The 10,000-nt window shown below is 39.8% G+C and overlaps 1 protein-coding gene across 2 annotated transcripts in view; it reads right to left on the reverse strand.

Moving 5' to 3' along the window:
- Positions 1–10,000, reverse strand: part of LOC115210891 (transmembrane protein 243) — a 63,825-nt gene that overhangs the window by 53,792 nt on the left and 33 nt on the right. The window contains exon 1 of one of the 2 annotated variants that reach the window (XM_036502599.1): positions 9,894–10,000. This exon is cut by the window's right edge and continues 33 nt beyond it. The gene's annotated coding sequence lies outside the window, so the exon portion shown is untranslated. The remainder of the gene's footprint in view (positions 1–9,893) is intronic. The other variant, XM_036502600.1, reaches the window with a different exon arrangement.

Raw genomic sequence — 10,000 nt, forward strand, 5'->3', positions numbered from 1 at the left:
ATAAACGTAACGATTCTATATTATTACTAGAAGTATCGCCCGGCGTTGCTCGGGTTTGTTTCGACCATTTAGAATTGGAATTTTTGAAAAGTAAAACTTTTGCATTATGTAGCTTGTTATTCTCTTTAAGTGAACATTTTTCTGGTTGAAATACACCGAAAAATGGCGACACAGCAGTAAAAAAAAAATCCTAAAAAATAGGGATTTTCATAGAAAAAAAAGCACCTTTTTGATGTAAATAATTTTTGGTGTTAACATGGTCTGATTTGAATTTTTCTTCTACGGAAGGAAGAGCAAGTCTTATTCTATCATACTCTCAATTTTGGCCAACTTGCATCGCAGGGTCTCGGAGGAGATAGTGTTATTTGAAGGCTACCAAACCTGCCATACACAGACAACTTCAGCTTTATATATATAGAGATGAATATATCTTTTGCACATACTTTTGCTATTAGAGGTGGTGAGGGAAAGGTATAATCTATGTGTTCCGCCTAGAGTCTAAATCTCGAATGTATGCATGTGTCTGTTTCCGTATGTGTTTCCAAGCATTTTCTTTGTGCGTGAGCCTTTATTTCTTTTTGTCTATTGTCCACCAATGGAGGGGTGGGGTTCTTGAACGTGTTGATTTAATAATGAAGAGAATAATTCTGCTTTCAGCATTCCAGGGACCAGGAATGCCCTCGAAATTATTTCGAGTAAAAGTGCTTTAGTATAAGAGTACATTAGTTGTAACTTTTTATTGATTCAATGTACTATTTTTGCTAAAATCTGGAGGCGTACAAAGAGAGAATTTTAACATATTCATTTATTCTTTTACTTGTTACAGTCATTTGACTGCGGTTATACTGGAGCACAGCCTTCAAGGTTTTAGTCGAACAAATCGACCCCCAAGATATTTTTAAGGCCTAGTACTTATTCTATTGGTCTCTTTTGCCGAATCGCTAAGTTACGGGGACGTAGACACAACAACACCAGTTGTCAAGAGGTGGTGGAGGGACAAATACAGACACACAAACACACAGATATATACACACACACGTGTATGTATGGCGGACTTCTTTCACTTTCCATCGAACAAATCAACTTACAAGCTTTGGTCGACATGAGGCTATGGTAGAAGACACTTGCCCAAGGTGCCACGCAGTGGGACTGAACCCGGAACCATGTGGTTGGGAAGCAAGCTTCTTACCACACAGCCTCTACATAGATACTTACGTATGCACGTACATACATATATGCATTACATACATACACCCATACTACCTACCTACCTATCTATCTACATACATACATACATACATACATACATACATACATACATACATACATACATACATACATACATACAAACATCCATGCTGGAAGTCGACTCGTGACCGAATAAGACTATTTTGTAGACCTTATTTCACTCTAAGAAACAACTCAAATTTGGTGTCCCCCATTGCTGAGGATGACCCATAGGCCTGCAAGGGAATTAATAGTCATTCCACATCCATCACGAGTCAGCACATACATACATACATACATACATACATACATACATACATACATACATACATGCATGCATACATACATACATACATACATACATACATACATACATACATACATACATACATACATACATACATACATACATACATACATACATATCTTCATGTGAGAATCCTTAAATGAATTTATGCCCATACTTGGTTGCGTACGTCTACAAAGACACACATGTAAGATGGTCGGCTGGAAAAGTTCATTGGCTGATCAAGATACTCTCATGGAATGTGACCAAATGCGGTTTATTTTACAACATAAACCCTCTTGCGGTTCACGTCTCCTCCCATCGGTGTTGCAGTGCTAGAATTCCATTGATGAAGCTTTCATCCTGTTGGCCCTAAAATAGTCATACACAACAGTATCACTGCAATACTGGTTTCTAGCCATGTGTTTTTTCATGATGGGAACAGATGATAGTCAGATGGACCCAAATCAAGAGAATATGGGCGGGGGGGGGGGTTAAACAACCAGTTCAAAGCCACAGTCACGCAAGCATCTATTGAAACCAAGGACTTGTGTGTGAGAGCATTGATGAAGAAAGTACACTTTCGTCAGTATTTCTGGCGTTTGCGTTTGGTAGCCTTTCGTAACTGCCTCAGCAAGTTGGCATAGTACTCTCCATTAATGGTGTGGTTCCTTTGAAGATTGTCAATAAACACTACGCCTTTTGCATCCCCCCAAAAGGGAGGTCATCACTTCCCATGGAGATGAAAAACATTGGCGTTCTGTATGTATGCATGTATGTATGTATGTATATATGTGTGTGTGTGTGTGTGTGTGTATATGTATATCTTTATATATAAAAGTCAAGTTGTGTGTCTGTCTCCTATGATTTAGATTCCTAACAACTCCCACATTTTGCGGTGCAGTTTAACCAAAACCGGGTATCTTATAGTCGTGATTCATATCGAGCCCTTCTGGGTATTAGCGCGCGTCTACGATGAGTCTACAATTTAAAAAAAAATTTACTATCATTTTTTTTCATTTTAATGCATTTTTTCGCTATTATATTCCATTTTGGAATTCATATATATATATATATATATATATATGTGTGTGTGTGTGTGTGTGTATTTATCATTCGATAAGTTATCGTAGATGTATTTGACAAGCTCTCCTAAAAATTTGGAGGCCATTTTATATATATATATATATATATATATATATGTGTGTGTGTGCGTGTGTGTATGTATATATATATATATGTATGCATGCATGTATGCATGTATGTATATATGTATGTATATATATATATATATATATCAAGAGTGACCTCCAAATTTTTAGGAGAGCTTGTCAAATACATCTACGATAACTTATCGAATGATAAACCTTCCTCGGCGAAAGTTCAAAGTCAGTGTCTCATTTAATCAGACTGCTATTCATTCTACTAAATACACTAAGTGCGTTATTCAGTTGATTATTTAAACCTTTTCATGCGGAAAATATTTGCGTCTATCTATTACTAGACACACAGGCACACATGCTCACCCACGCACGTCGCACGCACGCACGCACACACACATGCTTGTATGTATGTATGTATGTATGTATGTATGTATGTATGTTTTCATTGGGATGAGTAAACTTCATGGAGTTCAAGCCGATCGCTAACAAAGTGACAAGACATTTTGAATTAAGGCAGTTCCCGGGGTTTGAAAATATGTGTTTGAGTTAGTGTGTGCATATATGTAGGGGTATGTAGCTGCATTTATGTCCTGTGTACTTCAATGTTTGTGTGTGTGTGTGTGTGTGTGTGAGTGTGTGTGTGTGTGTGTGTGTGTGTGTGTGTGTGTGGTGTGTGCTGAAAAGTTCATAGGCTGTTTATGAAAGAATAATGCTAGAGCTGTGGAATCTTGCATGCATTGGCAGAATCGTTAGCACGCTGGACGAAATGCTTAGCAGTATTTCATCTGTCTTTATGTTCTGAGTTCAAATTCCGCCGAGGTCGACTTTGCCTTTCATCCTTAAGGGGTCGATAAATTAAGTACCAGTTGGGTACTGGGGTCGATCTAATCGATTGGCCCTCTCCCACCAAATTTCAGGCCTTGTGTCTATAGTAGAAAGGATTAATGACTGCGTTGTTTCTTTTCAGGTAAACTCACATCTGATTGGACAAAATTTGCCATCCTGGTGTTATCAAGTACTTGCAGAAAAAGAGCTCAACCCCAAGGACATTCATTCTGATATAGTTGCCACATTAGAGGATGACGTTATAACTTTACTAACCGCGCAAAAGTGGGTAACAGGATTTAGGAGGGAAAGGGTGAGTCTTGAAGATTACCCAAGTTTTGGACGTCTTGCAAATGTCACCACCGAGGAAAACATAGATTGTGTTCACCACATGTTGAAGGATGACAGGCGATTGACTATAAATCAAATATCCAGTGCTATCAGCATATCCTGTGAGAGATTGGAGAATATTCTGCATAATGTACTTGGCATGACGATTGTTTGTTTGTAGGGTGCCATGTCTTCTGACACCTGATCAAAAGCGCATCAGGCTGGTCACATCACGGGAAAATCTGACACTGTTTGAGGCAGATCCAGCTGGTTTCCTTAAACGTCTCCTAAGGCAGGATGAGTAATGGCTTCATCCCTTTGAGCCAGAGACAAAGAAACAATCCATGCAGTTGAAATACCCCTCATCATCTACTCCAAAGAAGGCCACGGTCGTTTCATCTACAGGGAGGGTGATGGATTCAGCTTTTTGGGGACGCAAAAGGCGTTGGGTTTATTGACTATCTTCAAAAGGGCCACATCATCAATAGAGAGAACTATGCGAGGGTACTGTTTGGGTGTGTCTGTTTGTATTTGTGTGTGTGTGTATGTGTGTGTGTGAGCGTGTGTGTGTGTGTGTGTGTGTTTGTGTGCGTGTGTGTGTGTGTGTGTGTGTGTGTTAACTCTTTTGAGTATACAGCTACCTCTTTAAAGGGATGTTAACATCCATACTTCGCCGATCTTATATATCGATGTAAAAGTCCAAGAGTCCAGTATAACTTAAAAGTATTGGTACTCATTGTTTAAATAGGCACCAATTAAGTATATTACGGAGTTTAATGATTATTACACTTCGATATATGGGTAAATTTCAATATAATATATTATAAGGAGATTGTTGTTTCACTAAATAAAACATTTAACAGTTTCTATAACAGTAGAAATAAACACAATGACAATATATCACATAACAACCAAAAAATTCAAAATTCTAATGAACGTGAAATTAGATCTCACAGTGTGGAAAGGGAGGTAATCAACATATCCTCCCATTTTAAACATAAAGAAGAAAAACTAGCGTTATGGATAAGATTAGGATTGACCACAGAATTATAGAGAAGGATAAGAATACTCGTAGTAATTGTAAATTCAAAGATAAATGTAAATTTAATCATTTTTGCTGCCAGAAAGAGGTCGCGTAAAGATGCAGGGTAGAAACTGATGGACTAAATTACTATTACATTGGCTTCACGGCAAATTTTATTAAGCTTAGAATCGCCAATCACGAAAACACATTTAAAAACAAAAATAAAGGGGGAAAGGACAAAGATAAGGATTTTAACCTCAAGCGGGAAATTATCAGTCACGCTAGGTCCTACAAAGTGGGAGACGCCCGTTGTGATCTTTGTATTGAAGAAATCTTCCAAATTTTAAAATTCTAAACACGAACTTCTTCACTGTAAACGTGAATGTAGTTTATCATGTACACACTCATATAAATTTGTATTTAAAAACTACAAATAAATGAAAATGAATAAAATGTAAACTTGGGTAAAATATAAATATGATATTTTAATAGATATAAATATGTTTTATAAAGTAAATTGACAATAAAATTATATTAGGTTATGTGGAATAAAAATAATTAAATATTTAGATATAATTGTTTGATAGTAATTGTTATAATAATAATAATAACAACAACAACAACACTAATAATAATAATAATATATTTTCCCGAATATTGACTTTCATTATTTTGTCTAATGATAGAAATATATGCGACACATATTTTGATGACGTGGGATACAAATACTTAAACTGCCGTGAGTTTGGAGTTTTCAGTTCTATCACGTGAACAAACATATTAACGTACATATACACACAAAATATAAACAAAAGATTAAACACAGACAAAGTTTTTTTTTTGAAAAACTGTTAACGTGTACACACACAAATAAATTTGACGCACACACAAATAAATAGAAACAAAAGGCTTAAATATATAACGTTTTTATATATATATGTATTAACATGCACATGCACGCGCACTACCATTAATGTGATGCTGAGTCTTTCAGAGCACGCTCACTTGTTCACATGATGGTCAAAATAATAGCCAACTTTCAGAAAAGAACATGTGGTAACATGTGAATAACAAAGAATATAGATTTCAAAGCTATTCTCTCTCAATGTTTGTACATTCTTCAGTCTGGTGTTTCGCGAAATTTACGCAATTTCAAGAATTAAACACCTGCATTAGTCTTATAAATCAATGAATGAATAAACAAGAGAACTCAGCGCAAACCTCCGCCAAGACAGCACCAACGTCCTTATTTCTTTAATTAGGTACAAGGCCTCAATAGAGAAGGGACAACACAAAAACAGACAAAACAATACATTGGGGGCACTTAGAAACACATATCGAATGAATTATGGATATAATGAAAATGAGAATGGAATGGCTTACCTACCCCCGCCCCATAAGCAGGTAGTTCCATTTTACTGTCTTTATATCGGTTCATATCGGTCTTGTATCTGTTGGTTTATAACTTATACTCTACTATTAACTCATTGAAGGCCACCACTGGTGGCAATTCGTCGCAACCAACCTGCACTCCTGTCATCTCCATTCCTTCACCAAACAACTCCTCCAATTCCTCTTCTCTTTCCCCCTTCAACAAAACAGCTTTAAAACCCTCGCTACACTCTCTGGCCGCCAACTTCACTCGGATAACGCTCCTCATCCTGTCAATTCTCCTCTCCATCTCCACACCTCTTGGGCACTGCATCACTGTTCCCATGTTTCTCCCTTTGGGCGCCACTCCCCCTCTCCCCTCATCAAGCCCCCTCCTCCACTGGCACTTCCGTCCCCGTCCGTCTTCCTCTCCGTGCTGCCACCATCTTTCCTCCTTCACCCTCCCTTCTCCTCTGCACCCCTTCCCCCTGCTAGCCGATGGTCTCTGCGCTCGTTCCTCGTCCGCCTTTGCTGTCCCTTTATCCTCTCTCCTCTCATCCGCACCCTCTCACCCCTCACTCTGTCCACCCCCATCTGCCCCTCCCTCCTCCTCGGACCTTCTGGTGGTGAGTCATTACTCTTCCTTTCTTTTATCATTGCACACTGCTCCTCCATCACCTCCTCCTCCACGGTTGCACCCTCCCCTCCTGACATTCCCTCCCCGCCTCTCCTCTTCGTGCTTCTGGGGACACCCAGCCTTCAGTGAACCCCCACTCCACATAGAATACATACAAGCGGTCCCCGTTCCACCATCACTCCCAACCCTGCCTCATCTGGCAGTATCAGTTCTTCCGCAATCTTGTGGAGGTCCGGCAAGTTCACATGGACCAACACCTCCAACACACACACCCACTATTTCACCTCCGCAGCTCTTGACATCTTCAACATCTCAGTGTCCTCCTCCGCACTGAAGAGGACGGCTGCCACCAGCCACACTTCATCAATTTCTGGGGGAACCCCACCCATTCCTGCTCCGGACGCACGCTTGCCACAGTAAGTCGGTAGCAGCGCCCACTCCGCTGATCTCAAAGGCACTGTGGAGCACCTTCTCGCTTCTTCTCCACTCACGAAGCGCACCTCCACCGTGCCGCATTTCCCTCCTCCGGTGTAGCACTTCGCTATGTTCCTAACTTCTCTCAGGCACCCCTCGACCGCCTCCATCGCTGCCACTTCCACCCTTTTCGCTGCAACACTCAATGTTTCGTACACAATTGCTTCCCTCTCCGCTCCTTCTAACACTTCCCTGGGAGGCGCCAACCTCAGGCCACCCCACCACCTTCCCAACAAATCTTTATACTTCCTGAAGTCCCTCTCCTGCAATTCAACTTCTTCAACTTGCAGTACCTCCGCCGACAGGCCCCTGCCAGCCACCGCGAGCAACCGCCCGCTTGTACTGGTGTACCTTCCATATTGTTCACAACTTCACCCATAAATGGGGAAGAAAACCCCAAAACGGCAACAAGTTCAACAATTTCAGGCAACAACAATCCAACAATTCAATAAATAACAGTTAAACAAATAACAGTACTCATGTGGAGTGTATACACTTCCAACTCACTAACTCAAATATAACATTGACGACAACACCAATGCCCTCACAACGATTAGTCGGAGGTGATTTTTAAAATGAGAATATCTGAAATAAATCCAACTGCTCTCACAAACGAGAATACTAAAAATGAACCCGGCCACTCTCAAAAGTTAAGTTTAAAAAAACCGAAAAAATAATCCAGAATCCTTGTTGGGTACCGGATCGATCCCAAAATCTAATCAGTTCGTGCTAGTCTCGAGGCCAAACATCTCTGAAAGTTTAATTCGAATCCATTCAGCGGTTCTTGAGATATATTGTCCATAGACAAATAAATCAATTAACAGACAGACAAACGCGACTGAAAATAATACCTCCGCCTTAGCGAAGGCGAAGGTAATAAATAACGCGCGGTATTTTCAATAAGTATTACTAGCATTCATAAAATATGCAATAAACTACAGAAGGTGAGCTCTGTGGTGTGTGTGTGTGTGTGTGTGTGTGTGTGTGTGTGTGTGTGTGTGTTTGTGTGTTGGTCTGCATATGTTTACTGAGAAACATAAGTGTAGATAATCTGCCTTTTTTATTACTCCTGAAGCAGTAGTTGAACATGAAAACACAATACTGATATTATACACATATCTGCATGAATGTACGTGTGTGTGGTGTGTGTGTGTGTGTGTGTGTGTGTGTGTGTGTGTGTGTGTGTGTGTGTGTGTGTGTGTGTGTGTACGTGTGTATGTTGTGTGTCTGTGCGATGTGTGTATGAATTATGTGTGCATGTGTTGTATGTGCATGTATGTGTGTGTGTGTGTTTTATATGGAGAATATGACTCCGTTGGAGGTTAAAATCCTTTTTTGTTTCACTAAAGATTTTCATAGTTCAGGCGCAGGAGTGGCTGTGTGGTAAGTAGCTTGTTTACCAACCACATGGTTCCGGGTTCAGTCCCACTGCGTGGCATCTTGGGCAAGTGTCTTCTGCTATAGCCCCGGGCCGACCAATGCCTTGTGAGTGGATTTGGTAGACGGAAACTGAAAGAAGCCTGTCGTATATATGCATATATATATATGTGTGTGTTTTCTGTGTGTGTGTGTCTGTGTTTGTCCCCCTAGCATTGCTTGACAACCGATGCTGGTGTGTTTACGTCCCCGTCACTTAGCGGTTCGGCAAAAAGAGACCGATAGAATAAGTACTGGGCTTACAAAGACTAAGTCCCGGGGTCGATTTGCTCGACTAAAGGCGGTGCTCCAGCATGGCTGCAGTCAAATGACTGAAACAAGTAAAAGAGTAAAAGAGTAAAAGAGAGAGTTCCTTAACGCTTCCTGAACTTGAAGCCTCAACCTTACTTAATATACAAATCCGTAACCCCGGTGCGCTATTGAGACAGACAGTCGGTTGTGGGCAGCAAGCGTTCATGCAAATGATGTAGCGAACAAACTCATCTTAGCTAGATTCAAATAAGAAAATAACAATAATAATTACCATAAAAATACTTGACACGTTATCAAATATGATACTTTTTGAAAGAAATCTGATATAATATACATGTGTGTGTGTATGCGTTTGTCCCACCTCACTCCACCATTGCTTGACAACCGATTTTGGTGTGTTTACGTCCCCGTGACTTAGCGGTTCGGCAAAAGAGGCCGATAGAATAAGTACTAGGCTTACAAAGAATAAGTGACCTGGGGTCGATTTGTTTGACTAAAGGCGGTGGCCGTGTTCCAGCATGACCGCAGTCAAATGACTGAAAGAATATGTGTGTGTGTATATATATATATATATATATATATATATATATACGTGTGTGTATGGGTTAAATTACACGTTGGAAGAAAAGCTTATGCATACATACATACATACATACATACATACATACAAACATACATACATACATACATATATATATATATACACACATACATACACACACACACATACATACATACATATATACATATGTACATACATACATACATACATACATACCTGCATACATACATACATACATACATACACATATTCACGTGGTGAGGTGTGCATTAAGTCCTTGCCCTAAAGCTTGTGTGTCTACGTACCTGTTATTGTCCTTCTCTATATTTTTGTCATACCTGTTCAGGATCCAAATTTTCATCGAGTCAGGATTTTCTAGTTTCACACAGACACTCGTCCTTCTCTCTCTCTT

Source organism: Octopus sinensis, linkage group LG4 (genome assembly GCF_006345805.1).
Source record: "Octopus sinensis linkage group LG4, ASM634580v1, whole genome shotgun sequence".
Classification (NCBI taxonomy): Eukaryota; Metazoa; Mollusca; class Cephalopoda; order Octopoda; family Octopodidae; genus Octopus; species Octopus sinensis.